Consider the following 24,586-nt stretch of genomic DNA (forward strand, 5'->3'; position numbering starts at 1 on the left):
TCCGGCCCGGAGCCGCCTCACCCCTCCTCAAACTTCCTGACATTTGAACTCATTGGTGCGCCTCGTATCCCTGCGCCGGGATGAGCCGGCGACTCCACGTCAAATAGTGCCGCCGTCGCCCCCCCCCTCCGCGGGAGGGCTCCCGGCGCCCCCAGCCCGCGCCCCCAGCCACGCCTGGCCCGGAGAGTGGACCCCAGTGCCCCAGCAGGGCCGGCCGCCTCGCTGGCCCTTCGCAGAAGTTTAGGTCGCCTTCGACACAGATCCCTCTGCCCCACCCCCTTGAAAAATTGATTTGGGAGTTGGGGAACGAAGGCTTTTTCTTTTTTCTTTCTTGCCTTCTTTATTATTAATATTTTGTAAAGCTCCAGTGGTAAGAGGAGTGGCCCCGAGCGAGGCCAGACTGCGCGTACGGCGGGGAGCGCAGCGGCTCCACCAGGGGACGGCGCCGGCCGGGATCGCGGCCCGGGGACCCCGACTGTCTGCGGAGGTAGGTTGCTGGTACTGAGTTAGTGTCCCCCGGGCGGCGGCGCCTGCCTAGAGCGACTTGGTCCTCGGAGAGGGCTGGCTCCCCGGGGTTGAGGGACAGGAGTAGTGAAAGGTGAAGACTGCTGGCCCTGGGCTTACCAAAGGGGGCCCTGGCCCAGGGAAGGGGGATGAGCCTGGGGCTTGGTGAGAGATCCTGGAAAGCTAAGAGCCTGGCAGAGATGGGGCAGAAGAGTGAGCTGAAGGGGGATGGGGCCTTGAGATCGAGAATGGGGGACATTGGGCGGACGAGGACGGTCAGGCCTGGGTGCAGGCGATGGAGAGTTTAGAGGACGAGTAGGGCTGGGAAGAGGGTCCCTGGGCAGGCAGGGGCGGAGGTAATGGACAAGGGCTGGGCCTTACAGGGTTTGCAGAGAGGGGCGCTGGTAGGGGATGGTGGCCCCAGTGTCGGGGAGTTAAAGTCCCAGGTCGACGAGTGTCAGCCGCTCAAAAGACATCGGATTGGCCGCTGGGATAGGCGCCCTTTGGCGGCCGAGGTACCCGGTCGGGGTTCGGTAGGCCGCGCCCGACAGTAACAGTGCCCTGGCTAAGCTGGGCAAAGTGGGCCTCGGCATCGAGAGAGAAAGGCCGGCGAGGATGAGCTGCCGACTCCGGGCCTGGCACCAGCACCCGATGCGAGAGGCCACCGGCTGTGTCTGCAGCCCCTGGATCCCCACCGACTAGCGGCTCGCGGAGGCGCAGGGGGGCGGCGGCCCCGGGCCGGAGCGGGCTGACCAGGCGAGCCGCTGTGGGGCGGCCCTGGCCCCTCCAGGAGCTGAGCAGCGGCGCGGAGCCGGGCGGGGGCGGAGGGCATGGGGGGCGGGTCCCCTGACCCCGCTGGAGGCGAGAGGGCGGATCGGATTTGGAACCTGCGGGAGGCTTGGTCAGAAGTGGCCCCCTGTGTGGCGGGGCCCCGCGGAGGGGCCCGGCTTTGTGGAGGATTAGAGGCTCCCGCCCCACCCCGGTACCTGCGAGTGTGTCGGTGGGTATCAGCGTGTGACTGTGACGGCGCTCCCGCCTGGGAGGCGCTTGTGGACGTGTTCGCCAGTGTCTCTGTGCACACGCCACAGTTTGTGACCCTGCGGCGTTCTGGGCTCGGAGTGTGTGAATCTGCGGCTGATGCCTCCGCGTCCTGGTGCGGGCGTGTGAATCTGCGGACCCCTCCTGCTACTGTACCTTGTGTTTTTGCCTGTTGTTCTGTGTCGCTCTGTGCGGGGCACACGTCTTTGTGTGACTCAGCTTTGCGTTGTGTGTTGGGATCCTTTTATGAATATGTGTATCTTGTGTCACCTTTGCGTGTCTGTGCCTAGCTCGAAGTTTCGAATGGTTCTGTGTGCCCGCGTGTCTCCCCGAGTTGGGTATGGCTTTGTGTCTCAGTGGGTCTTCCAGCGCCTTTGTGTGTTTGGCCGCGGGGCGGGTAGGTGCATAAATGTGCAGTTTTTTCATACACCCTTGATCCCCCTTCTTTGCTCAGTCTGGAAACCCCAGGCTTTGACCCCCAAACTTGGGCCGGGCGGCTTTCTACGGGCATGTGGGGCGGGGCGCGTCTGCTGCCGGGAGAAGCAGGACGAGCAAGGCTCCGGAGCGCAGAGCTGGAGGCGCTGAGCCGGGCGCGGGGTCGGCGGGCGGACCGGGAGCATCCTGCCCTCTGCTGGCCGCGGTGTGTCCCTGCAACCACTGCTGGGCGACTGCCTGTGGGCGAGTCTCGGTTCCAGGCCCAGACCTTGCCCTCTCCATCAGGGCGCTCACGGAATACTCCCCATTCACAGGCCCTGCAGACACATCCCAGACCCCCAACTCCAGCTGCAGCGCACCCCTACTTCTCATTCCCCAACTTACCTGTGCCCCGTCTCTTCTACTCCACTGCTCCTTGGGCTGAGTGGGGCCCCTGCGGCTCAGTCTCTGAGGCTTCCCTGACCTCGGGCTGGCGTCCAGTGCCAAGTCTTGCTGATCATGCCCAGGGGCATGTTCCCCGGGGCTGCCGGAAGGCCAGGTCTCAGCGCAGGAGGATGTGCAGCCTCCCCCCAGCGCCACCCTGTGGGTGTAGCTGCTGGTCTGTCCTGGGACACGCAGATTCTTGGCATCTCTCGCTGTGTCCTTGCCAAAAGTGGGCATGGGGCAGTCCTCTGAGGGGCTGGCCCTGCTGTCTTCTCTGGTTTGGGGTGCAGCTGCTCAGTCCACACACTTTTGTCTTCTCTCCCTGTCTTCCCCACTCACTGTCCCTCATCCCCTGTATACACATGCGGGCACCCTCGCACTCCCTAGGCCCTGTTCCTGGCCCTCTGTCCCCACTCCTCCAGCCTGCTTTCCCCGTTTGTGTTAGCCAGTCCCAGGTCCTTGCACACAGACCTGAGGCCATCGGGAACACTTCCCTTGCTGAAGAAGTAGCCGAGTGATCGGAGAACAGGGGCCTAGCCCAGCGCCTGCTCCTGCCTGCTTGCAGTCAGGGGGACTTTGCTTCCCTAGACCAGCAGGGTGCCATGTGGTACTGGCGATTTCCTGGGTGTCTCAGGCCGCTCCACCGCACACTGGCAGGTCCCAGATGGATGCTCTCTGGCTTGGATATCAGTGGCAGAAACAGCTTCAGATTTTCTCTACCTGAGGAAGGACTGAGTTGTCGGCTTGGAATGGCTTGGAAGAAGTAAGAATAGAAAGGGAAGCTCCAGGGTGGGAGTCTCCGCTCCTCCCAATCCTTCTGAAGCCCCATCTCTAACTGAGCCCTGCCCCTTGCTCTTCTTAGGGCCTTGCGCTCCCTCCCCTGCCCCCACCAGGAAGGGCAGCCCTGTGAGCTGCCCTCCCCTGCCCCATGGAGCCCTGTCCCTCCTCTGGGGTGGGGAGTAGTGTTGGGGGTGGCCTACCATTTTGGGTTTCTGACCAGGAGCCTCAGGGTCTCCTCTCAGTTTATAGACCCAGCTGGAGGCAAGGACCAGGGCAGGGGATGGAGCACAGGGCTCAGCTCCATCCGGTAGAGGGGAGCAGAAAGGAGCAGCTAGCAGCTGCAGGATGCCCTGAGATTCATCTGCCCCCGAGAGCCAGGGCTGCCAGTGTCCGACCCATCCTGCGCTGCCCCAGCCAGCCTCAGATTCAAGGCTGCCAGACTGGGCCAGAGCCACCCCAAGCTGTGGGCCGGGTTGGGGGCTGCTGTTCCTGGGAGGTGACCTGGGGTCAGGGGTCCTGGGAGAACCACCCAGACTCCGGAAGTGGAGTGGGGACACCCAGAGATGGAGTGCTGGGAACTTTCCAGCCAGCAGTGACCATGCTCCCTCCCTTGGACCCCAGCCAGGCTTGACCACAGGGCACATGGGCCAAGGGTCAGACGCTTTCTCAGCTAGCAGAGATGGATGCATGTGATAATCACGGAGTAAGCTGGTCACCTTGTTGCAGCTGGGTGAAAGTGCCTGCAGTCCTCCTGTGCAGGTCAGAGGCCTCACGGCTGCCCTCAGCCCCAGTGAGGCCCACAGAGAGGAGTGACTAGGGCTTGAGCCTGACTGAGATCCTTCTTATACAGGGCTAGGAGCTGCTTCTCACTCTCTGACTGGGGTTTTCTAGACTGATGGGAGAGGGGCAACAGGGAGACAGGATTTTAGGCAGCAGGTGGGCTCTGAGGCTGTTTACTGGTATGCAATGTGGAAGACACCAAGGCCCAGCAAAGTCCCTGCCTCCTCTCTGCAGCCTCTTCCCTGCAGCCTCCCCCCTCAGCTGGCGGGTGGGGTCTCTGGCCACAGACCCATGACTTTTCAGCGCAAGGTCTGGGTCATTAGTCATGGGATTCCTCCACAGTGGATCAGGAGATTAGGCTCTCTCAGATCCAAAGACTGTTGTCAGCCTGAGGACTGGAGCTCAGAAGGGGACAGTGTCCTGGCCTGGTGGCCTAGTAGTGGTTAGGAGTGATTAAGAGCATGCCCTGTGGGGTCCCTCAGATCTTGTTTAGGATCTGGCATCTCAGGAAAGTGTGTGCCTCAGCTTCCCCCTGTATAAATGGTCCCAGTGGTGGCTTCTCCCCTACGGGGGCTGTTAGGAATATGAAATGTACGCATCAAACACATTGCCCAGCACGTAGTAAAGTCTCTATAAATATTTAGTGAATAATTGGATGGAAGGGGGACCCTGGTACCAGGACTTGGTGACCCACAGCTCCTTCCTCTTCCTCTATCCAGGGCCTGAAGGAAAACAGACTCGTACCCTCCTTTAAGGGAGGTGTAGCTCAGATCCAGGCAGCTGTGGGCTGGACACATCCCACCCCTGGCAGTGCACACACCCCCAGCACAGACAGCTCAGCCTTCTCCACTTACTCACCCTGCTCTGCAGACTGGAGTTGAAAGTAGCTACTCAAAGTTGGATGCTTGAAAGACAACAAAATTCAGGGCTTCAGACCATTGCATCAAAACTGACCATGTGAGGCTCTTAAGGTGTCACTATATTTAGTTTTTAAAAGGTACTTTCCTCAAGAACCTTTGGATTTCTTGAGCTTCTAGGCTTAGAACCTGAGCCAGAACAAAGAGAAGGCCCAGGACCATATCTGTAACCATAAAGCCCCAACAAGACATTAGGGACTCCCAGAAAGACATTTTATATGAATTGGGCACAAAGTCACAAAAGCCAGAAAGCTCACTGGTCTCCACCTCAAGGGTCCATGGCTGTGGAAGGGGCTGGCTACAAGGCGGGGGGCTAGGACCCATCCTATTTGATCTTTATATTAAATCCACTTCAAAACACCACGGCTGGGTGCAGTTGGAGATTCGCCCCTTCCTGTAATTATTTGGTGTCTAGTAAAGTTTTTATGAGTGTCTGTGCAAATAAATGCATTTGATGTGCGTTTTGGCTAGTGCCACCTCGTGTGAGAGGAGCATGTGTCTTCTGTTCGCCCTCCGAAAAGAATCACAGTGAAAATAAAAATAAAACCTCTGGAGTAGGCAAAGGAGTGAAGCTGGGGCAATCCCACACCGCCCAGTATGACCCTCATGTCGGGGCTCCTGGGTACCTGGGGTGCTGCCAATCTAGTTTGCACCTCTGGGTTTGCCATGTGGGGTGATTAGGGCCAGCAGGTGGGCATGGCAAAATTCAGATTCCAGGAAGGCTTTTTTTGGAAACAGAACCTGGCCTACCTTTTCCTTACTGTCCTCTGAGTATTCTTAGTGAAGTAAAATGAATAATACATAAGGGTGTGTGTGGGGGGGATTGCTTTATCCCTTCAGTGGCAGCAATGTCTGTTTCTCTTAAAAGTGAGTTCAGCAGCTCTGGCTGAATGGTAGAAGTGAACAAAGACATGGCCGTCCAGCCCTCTTCAACAGGGACACAGGGCAGAGCAGGGCAGCTCAGAAACTACCTGCTCCCTAAGGGTGAAGAGCCAGTCCAGGGCGTCAGTGGCTGAGGGCACCCGTGCCCCGGTCTCTCTCAGGTCTCCAGCTGGTGGCCCAGGGTCAGCCTCAGGTATATTCTCTTTGACCCATGCTGTGTCTTTCTCCTCCCAGCACTACTGTCTTGAATTATTTGTTTTAAAATTATTCTAGCATTTTTATTGAAGTATAACATACACATAAAAAAGTGAACAAAGTGTAAAATTACGCAGGGGTTACCCCCATGCCCCCAGTACCAAATTTAGAGAAAGAATATTTCTGGCTTCCCAGAATCCTTCCTCTTGCCTCCTCCCAGGCATTCCTTATCCCCTCTTCCAAGGAAACCACTATTTTATTTTATTTTATTTTATTTTTTTGAGTCAGAGTCTCACTATGTCACCCTCGGTAGAGTGCTGTAGCATCACAGCTCACAGCAACCTAAACTCCTGGTCTTAAGCGATTCTCTTGCCTCAGCCTCCCAAGTAGCTGGGACTATAGGTGCCCGCCACAATGCCTGGCTATTTTTTGTTGCAGTTGTCATTGTTGTTCAGCTGGCTCGGGCCGGGTTCGAACCCACCACCCTGTGTGCACGTGGCTGGCACTGTAACCACTGAGCTACGAGCACCAAGCCAAAAATTTTAGTTTCTGTCACTATACATGAGTTTTACCTGGTTTTGAATTTTACATAAGTGGAATCATATATACTCCTTATCCTATTTTAAGCACAAGATTTTGTATGAAAAACTGGATTTTTCTCCATAGTAATCTGAGATCTGACCATTCAGGATGCTCATTCCCACAGGGTGCTGACAATCTGGACATGAATTGTCCCACCACTTGCTCTTCCCACTTTCACCCCAGGCAGGATACCCACCCGCTTCACTTGTATTGGTAACTCCTGCTGTAAACCTGTGGCCTCTCTCATCTTCAGTCTAAAGGAATCACTGTCTGCACACCGAGGAAACATATCCAGAGTCTTCTCTCATCCCAGTCCCTCACTCTGCATGCAGCACCCTCTGAGGGAGAAATCATGAGACTTTCTCACAGGTGAGGAAGTCAGCACCTCACAGAGGTGAAGTCACTGGCCCCGAGTTACACCGCATTTTTAAGGGTCAGACTCCGGATTCAAACCCAACTGGCCAGACTCCAAAGCCTGGACTCTCATCATCTCCGCATGAGGCTCCCCTGGGCATCCAGGCCCAGGCGTGAACAATCCCCTCCTGCCTCCTTCCAGCAGGGAGGAAGCTGGACATTTTCCAAAGGAAATGCTGGGAAACGCAAAACCCCAAACAGAAAACAGGGCAGGGATGGTTCCCAGGCCCTGGCTGCCTAACCCTGGGTGATGCAAGTCTAGCCTGGGCTAGGCTGGTCAGGACTGGAGCAGCACCCCCAGATGTATCAAGAAGGGCGGCACCATGCTGTGCACTGAGTGGCCACCTCATGCCAGGTACTTTGTATGTCGTTAATGAATATTCAACCATGTACCTGTGGGGTAGCTTTTATTATTTAGCTCCACTATACAGATGAGAAAACTGAGGCTTAGAGAGGTCAACGGTTCTGCCTTAGACCACAGTGTCTGAGTGGCCAAGCTGGGTTCTGGATGCGTGAATGATGTCTTCAGTGGCTTTGCTGTCTACCCTGGTCCTGTTCTTCATGGCTCAGCCCCCTAATCTGAGCCACCTCTACTCTCCTGTTGTCATGGAGGTGTAGCCAGGGTCTTCCTTTTGGGTGCTCAGAAATTCTAGAGTTTGGCTGGCCTGGCTTGAGGCTTAGTTGTAGAAACCACTTTTTTGTTTTTTGTTTTTTTTTAAGAGACAGAATTTCACTTTGTCATCTTCAGTAGAGTGCCAGGGCATCACAGCTCACAGCAACCTCCAGCTCTTGGGCTTAGGTGATTCTCTTGCCTCAGCCTCCTGAGTAGCTGGGACTATAGGTGCCCGCCACAACGCCTGGCTATTTTGTTGTTGTTGTTGCAGTTTGGCTAGGGCCAGGTTCGAACCCGCCACCCTCAGTATATGGGGCTGCCACCCTACTTACTGAGCCACAGGCACTGCCCCACTTTTTGGTTCTTATGGCCTCAGTTTCCTCATCTGGAAAATGGGGATGATATTACTACTTTCCATTACTATTTAGAGGTTAAACAAAGTATATGGGCTTTCGTGTCTAGAAGAATTGGCTGTGGCCTATGGGGAGGAGGGGTTCACTGGATGGACAAAGGTCCTGGGGCAGCAATAACCTTGAGCCATTGGAAGCCCATGTGGCTGATTTGGAGCAAGACTCCCGTGTGGCTGTAGGTATGCACAGGAGCCTGACCCCAGGGTTGTAGGTCATGATGAGGGGTGTGGACCTGAACCTGAGGAGGAACTTGAGTGGGGAGCCATAGAGTGTTTAAACAGGGCAGTGTCATGTTCAGGTTTGTTTTTTAGGAAGATCTCTCTGGCCACAATGAGGGATGGGTTTCAATATCCCTTTTGTATGGAGTGAGGTTGGGCGGTCCTCAGAGCAGACTTTATCCTCCAGTTTCCCATAGAGGTTGTGTTTCCAGATTCAGGGTTTCATGTTACACAGAGTTATTCTTTCTGGAATGTGTCCCCCGAGCAACCCCGCTGGACCCTCCGTGGAAGGAGGGGCTCTTCTGAACGCAAGATGCACATGTATGCAAAAAAGTAGAACATCCAGCCCTGTGCCTTGCTGGTGTCTGTTCCTGAAACAGTCCAGCAGCCAGCAGGCAAAGCAGTGCCCAGGAGGTGAGACGGGCTGCAAGAAATAACTGCAATAATAGTAATAATAATAACTAACATTTATTTTATTTTTTTCTAATATTTATGCTTTATTTATATTCCTGAAGATAAATAAAGTATGGATCTTTAACGACAACAGTACCTATGTGTTAGAATTACATAGGTAAAACTGTGATGCAAATGTTACATTGAAATAGTTAACATTTATTCACCGGCTCAGCCACTTCTTCAAAGCAAAACTTCCACTCCGTGCTGTCTGGTCATTCCAAGATTCTGGCCTCAGTTACATGGTCTACTATAAAAAACTTTCACTTACAAAATACTGGGTCCATTAGCTGACCAATCACCCATCCTGATACAACTAACATTTATTAATGAAGCCTCTGACATCAGCAATCTCCTGGGATCCTAAAATGAGCCTGTGAAGTAGCTGTCACTGACAAGCTGGAGGTGGAGGGAGTGCCTTGTCCAGCGTCACTGAGTGGCAGGGCTAGGCAGTGCCCTTACTCTGCCACCTGTGGTTCTAAGCAGCCTCAGGAGCCACAGGGCATGTTGTTGAGCTTGGAGGGATCCAGACAGCCCTGCAACTATTCCTGGGGTGTGTGCACAGAAAAGCCAGAAGATTCCATCTTAGCATCTTGGCCTTCACTTCTGCTCCAGCCAGCACGATCTGTGCAGTAGAGTTATTTTCCCTGGAAGAGCTCAGTAATTCACGCTTTCCCCAACTCAGGGAAAGCCTCCAAGTGTAGAATCCTCCTAGGAGCCTCATCTCTGCCCCCCACCCCTAAGCTCTAGGTTATACGCCAAACACACTGGCCTCACTTCAACTTTTTGAGCTGCTCAGACTCTCCCCTCCCTCTGGGCTTTGAGTGACTGATCCCTTTTGCCTAGAAGTCTCTACTCCCCTTTCCTAGCTTACTCTTGTCTCAGTGTAAAAGTCACCTCCTCCTAGAAGCCTTCCTTCACTTCTCAGACTAGCTTAGGTCTACCTCTTGTTTTGTTTTTGTTTTTTGTAGAGACAGAGTCTCACTTTACCGCCCTCAGTAGAGTGCCATGGCGTCACACAGCTCGCAGCAACCTCAACTCTTGGGCTTCCGCGATTCTCCTGCCTCAGCCTCCCGAGTAGCTGGGACTACAGGCGCCCGCCACAACGCCCGGCTATTTTTTTGTTGCAGTTTGGCCAGGGCTGGGCTCGAACCCACCACCCTCGGTATATGGGGCTGGCACCCTACACACTGAGCCATAGGCGCCACCCCAGGTCTACCTGTTATATAATCAAAGAAACTGTTTCTCCTTCTTGGTGAGAGGAGATGTATCCATGCCTGTATCCATGCCTCCATCTGTCCCCTGCAGTCCCACGAACCATGAGAAAGCAGTGGGAAGGATCTGTGAGACAGAGAGGGGACGTGAACCTGGCTGTATAATATGGTCCACGTTGTGCTAACGTAGGGGTGTGGGATGCCTCTCCCATCAGACCAGCTGCAGACTCCAGGCAAAACCCAGCAGGCCAGCTTCCCACAGAGGGGGCTCACTGTGGGGATGATTAGAAGGTGATAGCCCTGAAGGGCACCCTGCATAAGGAACAGTGCATTTTCAGCATGTGGGGTATAGAAGCAATTTTAAAAATCTGTTTTCACATTGAGAGGTCAAAGCAGGAGGATTGCTTGGGGCCGGGAGTAGAAAACATAGTGATTTAAGAATTAGCCAAGCATGGTGGCACCTGCCTGTCGTCCCAGCTCCTCAGGAGACTGAGGCAGGAGGACTGCTTGAGCCCTGGAGTTTGAGGCTGCTGTGAGCTCTGATGAGGGAAGCCACTGCACTTTAGCCTGGGCAATAGCGTGAGACTCTGTCTCTAAAAAAGAAAATAAAAGTCTTTTTTCAACCATTTCTTTTTGAGTGTTCTTTCTTTTTAAGTAAAAGACTATTAGGAAGTGTAAAAAAAACACAAAGTTTTCGGACCATAAATGCTCTCTACATTTGGGAAGCACCCCATGGAGAGGAGGGCAGGCTTTATGGGAGAGAGATTTGGGGCCCCGAGCTTTGGGTTGAAGACTCCAAAACAGGACTTCCCAAGGGTGCTATGGGTGTGCAGGGAGAGCTGGTGGAGGGGATGGTGGCAATTGGAGATGATTCCATCCATGCCCTGAGCATGCTAGAAGAGATAGGAAGCACCCTTGCTTTTTGGCTAGTATAAGTATCTAAACCTAAAACAACGAAATTGTCAAATGCCTACTTAAAATATCAAATTTATGGAGTTGGGTATTATACCTGTAAAATCATCATCATTTTGATTATAATTTTGGATATTTATAGCAATAACCTAACAAATAGGTTAAAAGTAAGATAATAAATATAAATATTGCTTTTTCTTGCAGTTTCTGGAGGAAGTTATTTTCAAACCCTCACCTGCATTTTTCCTGTTACCCTTTTCCCGAAAATAAGACATCCTCCGAAAATAAGACCTACTTACAGGCAAGATAAGACGTCCCCTGAAAATAAGACCTAGCGCATCTTTGGGAGCACACCTCAAAATAAGACACTGTCTTATTTTCGGGGAAACAGGGTATTATTATTTACCATCGTAACCATTTTTATGTGTACATTTCAGTGACATTAAGTACATTCATGTTATTAAACAACCATCACCACTGTACAAATGCTCCAGAACTCTTTTCATCTTGTAAAAATAAACCAAAACTATACCAATTAAACAAACTATTTCCACTGCTGCCCACCCCACTCCTAGTCCCTGGCAACCATCATTCTATTTTCTTACGAAGTGGCTGCTTGTAGGAACCTCATGTAGGTGGAATCAAACATATTTGTCTGTTTCTGACTGGCTTATTTCACTTAACATGATGTCCTCAAGGTCCATCCATATTGTAGCATGTGTTAGAATTTCTTTCCTTTTTGGGCGGCGCCTGTGGCTTAGTCAGTAAGGCGCCGGCCCCATATACTGAGGGTGGCGGGTTCAAACCCGGCCCCAGCCAAACTGGTCTCAAACTCCTGAGTTCAAAGATTTTCCTGCCTTGGCCTCCCTGAGTCCTAGGATAACAGGTGTGAGCCACTGCAGAGCCTCTCTGTTTTTATTTATTCATTTATTTATTTTTTGACAAAAACCATCCTAACGAGTATGAAGTGGTATCTCATTGTGGTTTTGATTTGCGTTTCCCTAATGATGAGTGAAGTTGAGCATCTTTTTATGTATTTATCGCCATCTGTACTTGTGTAGCTTCTGTGGAGGATTATCTATCCAACCAAGTTTGAATTGGGTTGTTTTCTGGTCTTGTTGTTGCATTGCAGTTCTTTATGTGTTCTAGATATTAACCCTTTATCAGATATATGGTTTGCAAATATTTTCTCCCATCCCATGGGTTGCCTTTTCACTCTGTTGATTATGTCCTTTGATGCATATAAGTTTAAAATTTTAACAAAGCCCTAACAAAAGAGATGAAGGACCTCTATAAAGAAAATAAAGAAAATTATGAAACCCTAAGAAAGGAAATAGCAGAGGACTTTGACAAATGGAAGAACATACCATGCTCATGGCTAGGAAGAATCAACATTGTTAAAATGTCTATACTTCCCAGAGCAATCTACCAATTCAACACCATCCCTATTAAAATATCAACATCCTATTTTCAAGACTTGGAAAAAATGATTCTTTTGTGTTTTGTATGGAACCAGAAAAAAACCCGCATAGCTAAGGCAGTTCTTAGTAATAAAAACAAAGCCGGGGGTATCACCGTACCAGAATTTAGGCTGTACTACAAGGTCGTAGTGGTCAAGACAGCATGGTACTGGCACAAAAATAGAGACATAGACATTTGGAATCAAATAGAAAACCAGGAAATGAAATCAACAACTTACAACCACCTAATCTTCAATAAACCAAATAAATTTTAACAAAGCCCAATTTATCTATTTTTTTCTTCTATTGCCTGCACTTCACCTGCATTTTTGAATCTGTGTCCTTTGTTACTAGGCCACGTTTTGAGATGTAAGCATCATTTTCTAGAGCACCTGTCTCCACTTCAAAGTTGTTTGATTTATGAATTCTTGTACAGTGCTATAATTGTCCCAGATACCTATTTGCTGAACATTAGGCCACTAGGCTACTTTTATTCTTCTTGCAGGTATAAATCCATGATCTGCACAGCTTTTATATTGTGTTATAAAGTAGGCTGTAAATGGCTTGTTTGCAACTGTATCCAACCCCTGTGTGTGTAAGACCACACTCCCAGGAGACTTTCTAAAGTTGCAACAAAATTACTGTATCTCCCTTTTAGTCCCTTTTACTGTATCTCCCTTTTTGTCAGGTTTCTGCAATTACCATCCGAAATGAGCATCAGGCCAGGACATTCCCGGCTAATGTAGCTTTCTCAAACTTCATTCTGTTGGTCAAACGTCGAAATGAGAAAATGCCCCATAATACAACATACTCTGGAAGGAGTCAAATATAAGGAATCATTTTGGGGGAAAGCTCTGCTTTATAGTCTGACTATACAATAATAACAATAACAGTAATAGCCCCCAAAATAACCAGCATTTGCTGCTAGCTCTGAGTTCATTGTTTCACATGCCCTCTCACAGTGAATTCACACAAGAGCTTTCTGAGGAGGGCACCTGTGTTATCCCCAGTCTACAGATGGGGGTATCGTTCAGGTAGGGAAAGACACGTGCCCATCACATAGGTTCTGATGGGCAGATCTGGGATTTGAAACCAGGTCCTCCATCACTATCTACCTGACTCACTGGGCATGGCCCTAACAACTGCAGGTGCCCAGAGAGAAGCCTGTCCAGGTTGTTGGGTTTTTGGTGTTCCCACCTTATGCCTGCCAAGTTGACTGCAGGGCTGGGGCCCAAACCCAGCTTCATTCCCTCCACCCTGTGGTTGGTGGCCCTTCCCAGGGTCAGACTGATAGAGGGAGGGCACGTCACATGTGGCCCCTCCTTACCCCTGTTCAGGTGAGTCAGCCAAAATTCCAACAGGTACTTGAAAGGAAGAGGGAGTATTGGGAAGAAAGTTGCCATCAAAGCCACATTTTATACAGAGAGGTGACAACATAGAAACATCAGAGGCACAAGAGATCCTGGGTTACTTTGTTTTAGAAAAGGAGCTTTCTAAGATGTTTATTTTATTTTATTGCAGTTTTTGGCCAGGGCTGGGTTTGAACCCTCTACTTCCGGCATATGGGGCCGGCGCCCTACTCCTTGAGCCACAGGTGCCACCCAAGATGTTTATTTTTGATGAACTTTTTTATTATGGAAAATTTCAACCATATTTAACAATGGAGTAATGCACCATCACCCAGCTTCAGCAAATAACTTATGCTTGATCCTGTTTCATCTATTTCCCACCCCATGCCCTATCCTAGACACTATGCTATTTCAACTCTATTTTGGTGTACATTTCTAAAAGTTAAGAAAGTCCTTTTATTTTTTATTTTTTAGACAGTGACTCACTACGTCACCTGAGCCAGAGTGCTGGCATCAGCCTACCTCACGACAACCTCAAACTCCTGGGCTTAAGCCATCCTCCTGCCTCAGCCTCCTGAGTAGCTGGGACTACAGGCGCCTGCTGTAACACCTGGCTAATTTTTCTAAAATTTTTAGTAGAAATGGGGTCTACCTCTTGCTCAGGCTGGTCTCCAACTCCTGAGCTCAAGCAATCCACCTGCCTCAGCCTCCCAGAGTGCTAAGATTATAGGCGTGAGCCATCACACCTGGCCTGGGTTAAGAAAAGCTTTTTTAAAATAGCCATAATATGATTATTGCTCCTGGAGAAATTATCATCAAAGACATTTATTCAATGTTTACATTTCCCTGATTGCCTCACAAATGTTTTTCATGTCTTATTTAAAATGTCCATATATGTTTCTTTTTTTTAAATTTTTTTTGCATTTTCTGGCTGGGACCGGGTTCGAACCCGCCACCTCCGTCATATGGGGCCAGTGCCCTACTCCTTTGAGCCACAGGCGCCGCCCCATATATGTTTCTTAAGTCTATTTTAATCTACAGTTTCTCCCTCTCCCTGTCTCTTTCTCCACCTCCCCACCCTTCCCACTTGTTTGTTGCAGAAACCCAGTTGTCTGTCTGGCGGCATGTCCCCAGTCTGGATTTTCCTGCTTGTATTCCTGGGGGTTTGTAACATGCACTTCTGTCCTCAGCATTTCCTGTAATTAGATCTAGAGGCTTGATCAGATTCAGGTTCAATTTTTGGCAACAATACTTCACAGGAGGTGTTGTGTCCTTCCGTCAGGAGGCCCATAATATCTTATGATCTCTTTTTTGGGTGCAGTTAGCAGTCGTTGATGTTCATTGCCTAGATTCATTATTTCATTAGGGATTGCAGAATGATGCTATTCTAATTCTATCTCCGTTCTTCATTTATTAGCCAGAATATGTGGAAAAGGGCAACTTTTTCTCATTAACTCTTTAGTTACCCTGAGGTACAGTATAGGCTTGATCAATATATACGGTATGGATGATGTAAAGACTTAATTCTTCAACAGTTCTCAAATAATGAGTTGGTTTCCTAGCATCCTAGGAGTTGTGTTTAGTATCATTATGAATATAGAGACTTGATGCTATTCGAAATGTTTCAATCCCCGGCCATTCTTGTTATTACTGATACTCAGATGATCCCATTCCTCCCTAGAGAAGCTCTTTGGGTTGGGTCCTGAGGTTTTTGACCACACTGGACTCTGACGGCTTCCTTGCTTTCTGGAATAGCAAGGTGCTCCAGACTTCCCTGGCCCCAGACTTGGAATCAGCCATTTCTCTAAAGAGCCCTGGTGTCTTTGAGTGAGAAATGGTATTTAGAGACCATAAACTAGGTGTAAGCAATGTTCATTACTATTATGTTGCTTATTGTTTCTGGGCATTTTTGGTGGAGAAAGCTAGGGAACACATTTATGAAAGGGTAGACTATGTCATGAGTTACGACTGCCAAAACTTGAAACAACCAAGATGCCTTCGATAGGTAAACAAACTGGGAATCCAGACAATAGAATATTATTCAGCAATAGAAAGAAAAGGCTAGCAAGCTGTGAAAAGGCAGAGAGGAGCCTTAAATGCATATTGCCAGTTGAAAGAAGCCAGTCTGAAAAGGCTATTCATGGATGATTCCAGCTATATGACATTCTAGAAAAAGGCAGCACCACAGAGACGGTAAAAGGACCAGCGGTGGCCAGGTGTTTGGCAGAGGGAGGCCTATAAGAATGGAGCACAGATTTTTTAAAGAGTGGGAAAACAACTCTGTACGATACTGTAATAGTGGATATGTTGTCATTTATTTTTTATTTATTTTTATTTTTTGTAGAGACCGAGTCTCACTGTACCGCCCTCGGTAGAGTGTCGTGGCGTCACACGGCTCACAGCAACCTCTAACTCTTGGGCTTACGCGATTCTCTTGCCTCAGCCTCCCGAGCAGCTGGAACTACAGGCGCCCGCCACAACGCCCGGCTATTTTTTTTTTTTTGTTGCAGTTTGGCCGGGGCTGGGTTTGAACCCGCCACCCTCGGCATATGGGGCCGGCGCCCTACTCACTGAGCCACAGGCACTGCCCGGATATGTGTCATTTATTATACATTTGTCTAAACACATGGATGTACATCAGGAGTGAACTCTAATGTAAACTATGGACTTTAGTTCATTATAACGTATCAACATTGATTCCTCCAGCCTGTGGCTCAGAGGAGTGGGGTGCCGGCCCCATATGCTGGAGGTGGCGGGTTCGAACCCAACCCTGGCCAAAAGCTGCAAAAAATAAAAAAATAAAAAAGGAAATGTTAACAGTAGAGGAAACTGGAAGGAGGAGGGGAGGTGAAGGGGTGTAGGGGAATCCTCTGTACTTTCTGCTCAGTTTTTATGCAGATCTAAAACCACTCAAAAAATAATAATAAAGTCTGTTCATATATTGCTTAAAAATCATGAGTTGATGTTGCCTCTTGTAATCCAAATTCAGGACTACGGTGTTTTTTCTTAGCCTCATCTGCCTTACATCTGCACATTTTGCCCCCATGGAAAATGTCCTTTCTTGTCAGTTCCCAGTGCAAGATACACTCATTCGCTGAGCCCCACTCACTCCGTGCTCTTGGATCAGAATGCCAGTGCCACCCTGTCTTAGTCACTTGGGGCTGCTCTAACAAGATCCCTTAGAAGGATCATTTGTGAACAACAGAAATTGATTGCTCACAGTTCAGGAGGGTGAAGTCCAAGATCAAGATGCCAGCAGAGGTTCAGTGTCCAGGGGGGCTTGCACCACTTCACAGATGGCACTTTTTAGCTGTGTCCTCACATGGTGGAAGGGCAAAGGGATGAAGTCACTGAAACTCTGAACAGCTCCCGTGAGCCTCTTTCATAAGGGTACTAATCCCATTCAGGAAGAGGGCGCCCTCACGACCTCATAACCCCCAAAGGCTCCACCTCTTAATACCCCATTGGAAATTAGGTTTCAACATTCAACATAGAAATTGGGGAGGGGGGAGATGTACATATTCAGACCGTAGCACAATGATAAGATTTTTTCCTTTTGCAGTTTATGTATTTATTTTTGTTTTGCCTTTAAGGGAATATCTTATTAGTGAGAGACTGTCAAAATTACGGTGTTTTAGTGACTTGGAATAATTCTTTTCCATGTGGTAATGTTGCCAATTTGCCATAAGTTATGTTTTCTGTTATACTTTTGGTATTTGGAATCTCTTTTACAGGCGTTTAATATTATTGTATGATTGTGTTAAATATTTTCCTGGTTTTCAAGGCAGGTCAACAAAACAAAGAGCAGTGTGAATTGTCTCTCTCCATCCCGTTCTCTTGCGCTCCCGTCAGGGAACGTTTGCTGCCTCAAGTGTCTGGTCCTTCCATTTTTAAATTTAAAACTCCACTTTTCTTCACCTGCATACCCTTCTCTAAATTCTAAACCAAATTTCTTTCTAATCAAGCGCCAGATGCTTGTAGAGGAAGACCTGACCTCAGACTTTGTACACTATTATCATCTACCCAATTTTTCTTTCTTTCTTTCTTGTTTTCAAAGCAAGCATGACGCAAAGTTTATTGAGGAAGAGAAAGATAGGCTTGCAGAATAAGAAAGGCTACAAAGCAGGATACATTCGCCATAGACAGCGAACGGGCCTCCACTGCCAGGGCAAGGAGGCAAGAGGCTCAGCTACCTAATTTCAAGCAAATTATTTCTACTCTTTATCAAGGGTCTATTACTGGTACTATTGTCAAGAATTGTTAATGGGGCTCTCAGACAACCACACTGGGTAGGTATCGTCCTTGTATTTTGCAGCAGTGAAAACTGTGACTCAGTGAGCTGGGATTTGAGCTAATGTCTCCCTGATTTCACATACTTGTTTTAAGTATTTCCACAGCACTTGACTATTTTGGGTACCATACTAGGTACTAGGGACAGAAATGGCCCGGAGAAGGTCCTGTCCTCATGGAGTTCACATCTAGTGGGGTCATTCACGTCTGAGCAGATGACTGTGGTGTAGGACTGTCCATCTACCTACTGCATGGAGAGCAACTCAACGGAATCTACAAGGGATCCATTCTGAATAAGAGCCTAATCAGGGGATGTTTGTTGACTGAATAAACAAACAAACAAAGTGAAAAGAAAAACAAAGTTTCAGGTTGTTATAGATGTTTCATATCTCTTAGACTCGGAAATCCTTGTAAAACATTTAATAACTTTTATATTATGAATATAATATACTTCATGTAGAAAAATTAGAAAATAAAAAGCACAAATGAGAAAATAAAAGTAATTTTAATAACCTCAGAGTTAGGCTTTTTGTTTCTTTCTTTGGGTTTTTGTTGGTTTTTTTTTTTTTTTTTTTTTTTTTGAGGCAGTCTTGCTCCATCACCCTGGGTAGAGTGGGTGGTATTGTCTTCGCTCACTGTAACCTCAAACTCCTGGGCTCAAGCGATCCTCCTGCCTCAGCCTCCCGAGTAGCCGGGACTACAGATGCACACCACCACACCTGGCTAATTTTTTCTATTTTTGGTAGAGACAGGATCTCACTCTTGCTCAGGCTGGTCTTACTCTTGACCTCAAGCAGTCCTCCCACTTCAGCCTCCCAGAGTGCTAGGATTACAGGCATAAACCACCAATTCCAGCCGGTATGCAGCCTTTTGTCTGAACTGGTCTTTTCTTACATATGGATATCCTTTAAAAAAAAAACTTTCAGATCATACTATATATAAAGCTTTATAGTTTGCATTTTTAAAAAGATTCCTAACAATATTTCATGAACATTTTTCCAACTGAACATCCCTTTAAACCTAAGTGTCTAATTAGAGGTAGGATTTATTTTTTGGCAGTGATGATATCCTTCAGCATATTAAATAACTATAAACTCAAGAGTAAAGCTAAAATAAAAATAGGAATAATATTAACAGGCTTTAAAGCTGCACACTGTACCTCAGTCTGGACCGCAAGGTCCTTTCCTGGCAAATACCCAGGGAAATGCAGGGGGAAACTCAGCTAGAACCATCAGCCTTCCTTGTCCCCCTCAACACTCAGAGTTACATTATCCACACATTTGCTTTCTACAGTTCTGATCCTTTCAGGTACCTCTAAAGTTTCCTTTAGGTGCTAGAGAGGAAATATTGATACAGGTATCACTATGTAAGTACTCGTGGGAGGCAATATCAAGTTGTAAATAAGTTTATGGTCTTTTGTGGGTTCAATTCCCTGTCCCTTACTATCTATTTGACTTTGGACAAACTTTTTCCCTTCTCTGAGCTTTCCTCATTGGTTTCTCATCACTAGGTTGGAGATAGTGTTTGTGGTGAATGGTTTCTTTTTTCTCATTTAATATCTATTACAATGATTTTGCTTTTGCTTTGGGAGAACCAATTCTCTCCCAGGATTTAATTTCTCCACTCTATGAGCAGTTCATGGGACCCAGGCTTAGGCCAGTCAGGGCATTCCATCACCTGACCATAGAGATTGGTCTGTGGGTGTTCATGTGGCTCAGCAGCTCCAATAGAGTGAACCTCCAGGCCTTTTGCTCGAAACACTTCTTTTCTGGGGTCGTGCAATTCTGAGGATGTGAGGGCAGGTCCTATAAAGCCATCTTGCTCCCAAATGGGATTGATTGGCTGGGAATGGGGTTGCCCGAGAGCAGGTAGAATCAAGAGAAACCACAGGATGTGAATAAATTTTGAGCTCCTGCTTGAAGCCAATCAGGGTTTTCTATTGATATGTGCTAATTATTCTGATTTCTTTGCTTAAGCCATTTTCAATTGGGTATTCTTATCACTTTCACCTGAGATAATCCTGCCTGGTAAAGAAATAGTACCTGTCTCTCAGAGATGGTATAAGAATTAGATAGAGAAAAAATATATAAATATAAAGCCTTTGGCACAGAGGAAGTGGTTAATAAATGGTAGTGGTTTAAATGGTTATTGTTATAACTTTAACTGTAGAAAATTAAGAAAGTGCAGATAAAAAGACAATCAGAAAAAAAAAGTTGCACATTATGCCTAATTGTACCTCTTAGAGGTAGGTAAATATTTTGAAGTATTTTTCTTTCACTTTTCTCTCTCTATATATATACGTATTTATAAAAACCAAAATGGGGTTATTCTTGAATACTGTTCTGTAACCTACTTCACCTGAACATAAACACATCAAAAACATATTTGCACAGCACAGCAGTTTGTAGTGGCTGCACAGCATTCCATGATTTTGTTGGCTTTTCAGATGATCTCCAAATTATTTTGGTACAGATACCATTACAATGGCATGCTCATCACCTCTCAATTGGTTGAGCCATAACTTTGTGGATTTTATAACTGTCTAACAATTAGTTTCTAATGGTAGGATTGCAGAATCTGGAAGTTTTAAAAATTGAAAACCCACATTGTAAACCCAATTTGGAAACCCAATTTTTATTGAGATGTCTAATTCTTTAGTAAAATGCATTATTAAGGGTTTACATATCTTTTCCAGACAGCGGGGAAACCAGTTCTGAGGGGCTCCAAATCCTGTTCCACCTCTAACACTTTCAGAGCTCTGACGTCATGAATCTGTGATCACCCAGTGGTGGAAGAACAGTGATGGCCAGAATGCTGACATAGCCAGCCTGTGATGACAACATGCTAGATTTTGCTTGTTCTGAACACCTGCCTCACCACCGAGGAGACCTAGCTCCTTGCAGAGCCTCGTACTTCAGGTGTTTCAGGGAGACCTCAGGAGTGTCTGACATGCACTCACGGGTAAGTCCAGGTTTCTATTTTATTTTGAAAGGAAAAAGTATTGCATTTATTTGCAGGTGACACAATCATCTAGGTAGAAAATCCACTGTAATCTACAAGAAAGCTACTAGAACTAATAGGTGAGTTTAGTAAGGTCTAAGATGCTAGACTGAAATACAAAAATCAACTTTATTTATATATTGGCAATGAACATTCATAAATTCAGTTTTTTTTTTTTTTTTTTGGTAGAAACAGAATCTTATTTTATCGCCCTCGGTAGAGTTCCGTGGTATCACACAGCTCACAGAAACCTCCAACTCCTGGGCTTAGGCAAGACAACCTCCAACTCCTGGGCTTATGCGATTCTCTTGCCTCAGCCTCCCCAGTAGCTGGGACTACAGGTGCCCACCACAACGCCCGGCTCTTTTTTTGTTGCTTTTTGGCCAAGTTCCAAGCTGGTTTGGCTGTGTCTTCTGGGGCTACTCCATTTCCCACCAGCTCCTAAAGCCCAGGATCTTAGAGGCTGATGGAGAGGCCGGTGGGCAGGAGGCATGAGATGGGTGAATGGTCAGGGCGCTCTTTGGGCGGTCAGGGAGGCTCTGCATCTGCAACCCTGGACTAATCTCAGGCCCGTCTTGGGTACCTTCTCTCTCTCACACTCTGCTCCCAGCCTCAGCTCTCTGTCCGAAGCTCCCAGTTTTCCAGGCCCTTCACCTGCCTCAGCCCCAGTGATGTTGGGGTGGGTGGGGTGGGGAGGCTGGCTTCTGACAGGCAGCTGAGCTCTCCAGGCTGCAGGCCTGGTCCCTGCTGCCCTCCCACCCCCATCCCAGCTGGCTCCAGAAGGGAAGTGGGGGTGGGGGCAACTTCACAGGGAAACTTTTGTTCTTGCCTAGAACAGACATGGGCTGGGGACCGAGCTTCCCCTTGGCTGCCACGGAGACTGGGGCCACTTGAGTTCATGTTTATTTTCACAGCGTGGACTCCATGGAGATAATCGGCCCTGACAGGGAAGCCCTGGGAAGAGGGCTTGGGCCTCTGTGGAGCGCCTACTATGTGCTAGACCAGAGGCAGGCAGGAGCCAGTGGGATCCACAAGATAGTCCTGGGGGTTAGTCACTGAGCCGTATGCGACTGGGAGGAGGCAGCCAAGGTTCAGGGAGGGAAAGTCGCTTGGCCAAGGTCACAGAGCAGGTTAGTGGGGAGCTGGCCGGGGAGGTCACCTGCTCCCTGTTTTCTTTCTACTGTGTACCTGAGGGAACAGCAGAACAACTCAGTCTCCTGAGGCTTCATGGAGGAAGCACTTCCCAGAGCTCCACGCAGGCCAGAGTCACTGAAGCAGGAGAGAGTATGGTGTCTCTGCTAGGACAGAAGCTCTGATCCAGGCAAGGCCTTGGGCAGTGATTCTCTGCACCTCAGTCTCCTCGTCTGTGAAATGGGGGTAATAGCGGTGTTTGTGTCCTCACAGGACTGGCACATAAGAACCCAATGATACCCATCACTGATGCCATTATTTTTACTACTCTTCTTTTATGTCACCTGGTATTAAACCCTTGAGCTCACCGTGGCCCCAAGGAATCTCCTTCAAGTTGTGTCAGTCCCAGTGAAACTTTACCCACTGAAATCATGAGGGATTTGTGAGGAAGGCAGCCTGTGTCTGAATCGAGGCTGCCGGCTGCCCCCAAGCCACAGCCCAGGGATTCCACCAGGAACCCCCCTCAGCCCTCCTGGTGGGCCCACCACCCTTCACTCAGCCCTGGCCCCTTTCCTCCTCCCAAATCCACCCTCCATGTTATTTATTTCTTTTCTGCATTTACTTTTCCCATCCCTGATTTCATGTCTGAAATACGCAGTAACAACTTGAAGCCCTGCTGGACCCAGCACACTGAGCGTGACTCACCAGGCCAAGCGAGGGCCGCAGGGCAGGCCGGCACCCGATGCCTGAGGACCCAAGGAAGCAGCCGAATCACAAACCAAACATGGAACCAATAAAGTCTTTAACCTGACACTGCAAACTTCCCACAGACTTCAGAGAAATACCTCAACAAGTGCACGACCTTTTAGTTTCTCCCCAAGGCTACCTCCTCCTGCAGCAGGGGCTTTCTAAAATACAGATTTGACCTTGTCACTTCCCGGCTTCAAAAACCCTTCGATAGCTCCTCGTTATTTATTATTCTTATTCACTAACATTTATCGAGGTCCCCTGCTTGCTGGGTCCTGTCCCGAATGCCTTTGGTGCATTTGTTCCCGGCGGGCGGGGACTCTGGCTGTCCCAGTGTCAGGGATGGGGGAGCAGCACCGTGGGGGCACTCAGGGTCACACAGCTGGCAAGTGGGATGCAAACCCAGGTCGGTCTGAATCCAGAGCCAGTGCCACCTCCACCCCTCTGCTGCCCAGCCGGATTCCTCGGCCTGCCTGTGGGGACCCCTGGCCTCACGTCACACGTCTCCCTTGGCCCGCTCAGGGTTCACCTCCCAGCTCATCCCTTCCGTCCCCTGTAGTCTCAATGTGGAAGACTTCCCTTCCTGCTTCCACCCCCAGGCCTCAGTCCACTGAGAGGCCTACTAAGCTGATTCAGACTTGAACTTCTGAATCCCAGCAGCTCTTCCAAATTGCTGGGATTTTGAAATACAAACCTCCTTTGCCCCCAAGCCTCATGCTAGCTACCATCTTCTATCTCCTTCCATTTCCCGCCAAGCTTTTAAAAGACTGGCCCTACCTTGGCCACCCCTCGCCTCCACCACCCTCGGTTGTTTGCTCCCACCCCTCTCCTGAAAGGCAAACGTCCCACCACCCCAACCTCCATGCTGCCTGGCCGTTCACGGGGGTTTTCACCCTTCTGTCTTCGTCTTTCACCCTTCACACTTTCCTCTCCTGGTCACCACCTGCCCTCTGGCTCCTCCTTCTCCAGCTATATTTTTAGTGTTTCTTCCTTTGCTTCCTGTCCTCATATTGGTTGTCCAAGGGACCATCCTGCCCGGCCGCCTCCTGGTATCTTCCCCGGGACAACACCAGGCCCCGGTGGAGCTGCTCATCAGTCTTCCCGTCACTCTGAGGCACCACCTCTCCTTCTCCCTCTTCCCCCTAACCCTAACCCTAACCCTAAACCCCAACCCTAACCCCAACCTCAACCCCAACCCCTAACCCCAACCCCAACCCCAACCCTAACCCTAACCCTTTTCCACGTCAGGCACCATGTCCTGTCCACACCCCTGTGTGGATCGTGCCCCTGCCCTCGTCCTGGCCTCTGTGTCCTCTTGTCCCCTCTCTGTCTCCAAACTCTGCTCCCCACTGGACATAGAGTGGTCTTTCATTCTTTTTTTGTTTTTTTCTTTCCCTTGAGACAGAGTCGCACTCCGTCAGCATGGGTAGAGTGCTGTGGCATCATAGCTCACAGCAACCTCAAAGTCTTGGGCTTAAGCAATCCTCATGCCTCAGGTTCCTAAGTAGTTGAGACTACAGGTGCCCACTACAATGCCCAGCTAGTTTTTCTATTTTTTAGTAGAGATGGGGTTTTGCTCTTGCTCAGGCTGGTGTGGAACTCCTGAGCTCAAGCAATCTATCTGCCTCAGTCTCCCAGAGTGCTGGGATTATATGTGTAAGCTATTGCCCCGGGCCAGAGTGATATTTCTCAAGGGCAAATGCAATCTTGTTATGTCCCCTTCAGTGGCTCCCTGGTGCTCTCACAATGAAATCCACCTCCATAAAACCCTGGTGGGTCCCTGCTACCCCTCGGGCCTCCTTTCTCGTGACATCTTGCAGCATTTCATCAAGCCCTCTT

At 48.8% G+C, this 24,586-nt stretch overlaps 1 long non-coding RNA gene across 6 annotated transcripts; it reads left to right on the forward strand.

Moving 5' to 3' along the window:
- The first annotated feature begins 93 nt into the window (after window positions 1-93).
- Window positions 94-22,920, forward strand: LOC128565717 (uncharacterized). Of its 6 annotated transcripts, XR_008374318.1 has the most exons (5): window positions 94-487; window positions 20,624-20,787; window positions 20,887-20,949; window positions 21,059-22,246; window positions 22,659-22,920. It is a non-coding gene; the product is annotated as an uncharacterized LOC128565717 (long non-coding RNA). The 6 variants fall into 6 exon arrangements; XR_008374319.1 differs by having other exon boundaries at window positions 20,565-20,787; window positions 20,887-22,246; XR_008374320.1 differs by lacking the exon at window positions 20,887-20,949 and having other exon boundaries at window positions 20,624-20,830; window positions 22,070-22,246.
- The last annotated feature ends 1,666 nt before the right edge of the window (window positions 22,921-24,586 follow it).

Source organism: Nycticebus coucang, chromosome 2, assembly GCF_027406575.1.
Source record: "Nycticebus coucang isolate mNycCou1 chromosome 2, mNycCou1.pri, whole genome shotgun sequence".
Taxonomy (NCBI): Eukaryota; Metazoa; Chordata; class Mammalia; order Primates; family Lorisidae; genus Nycticebus; species Nycticebus coucang.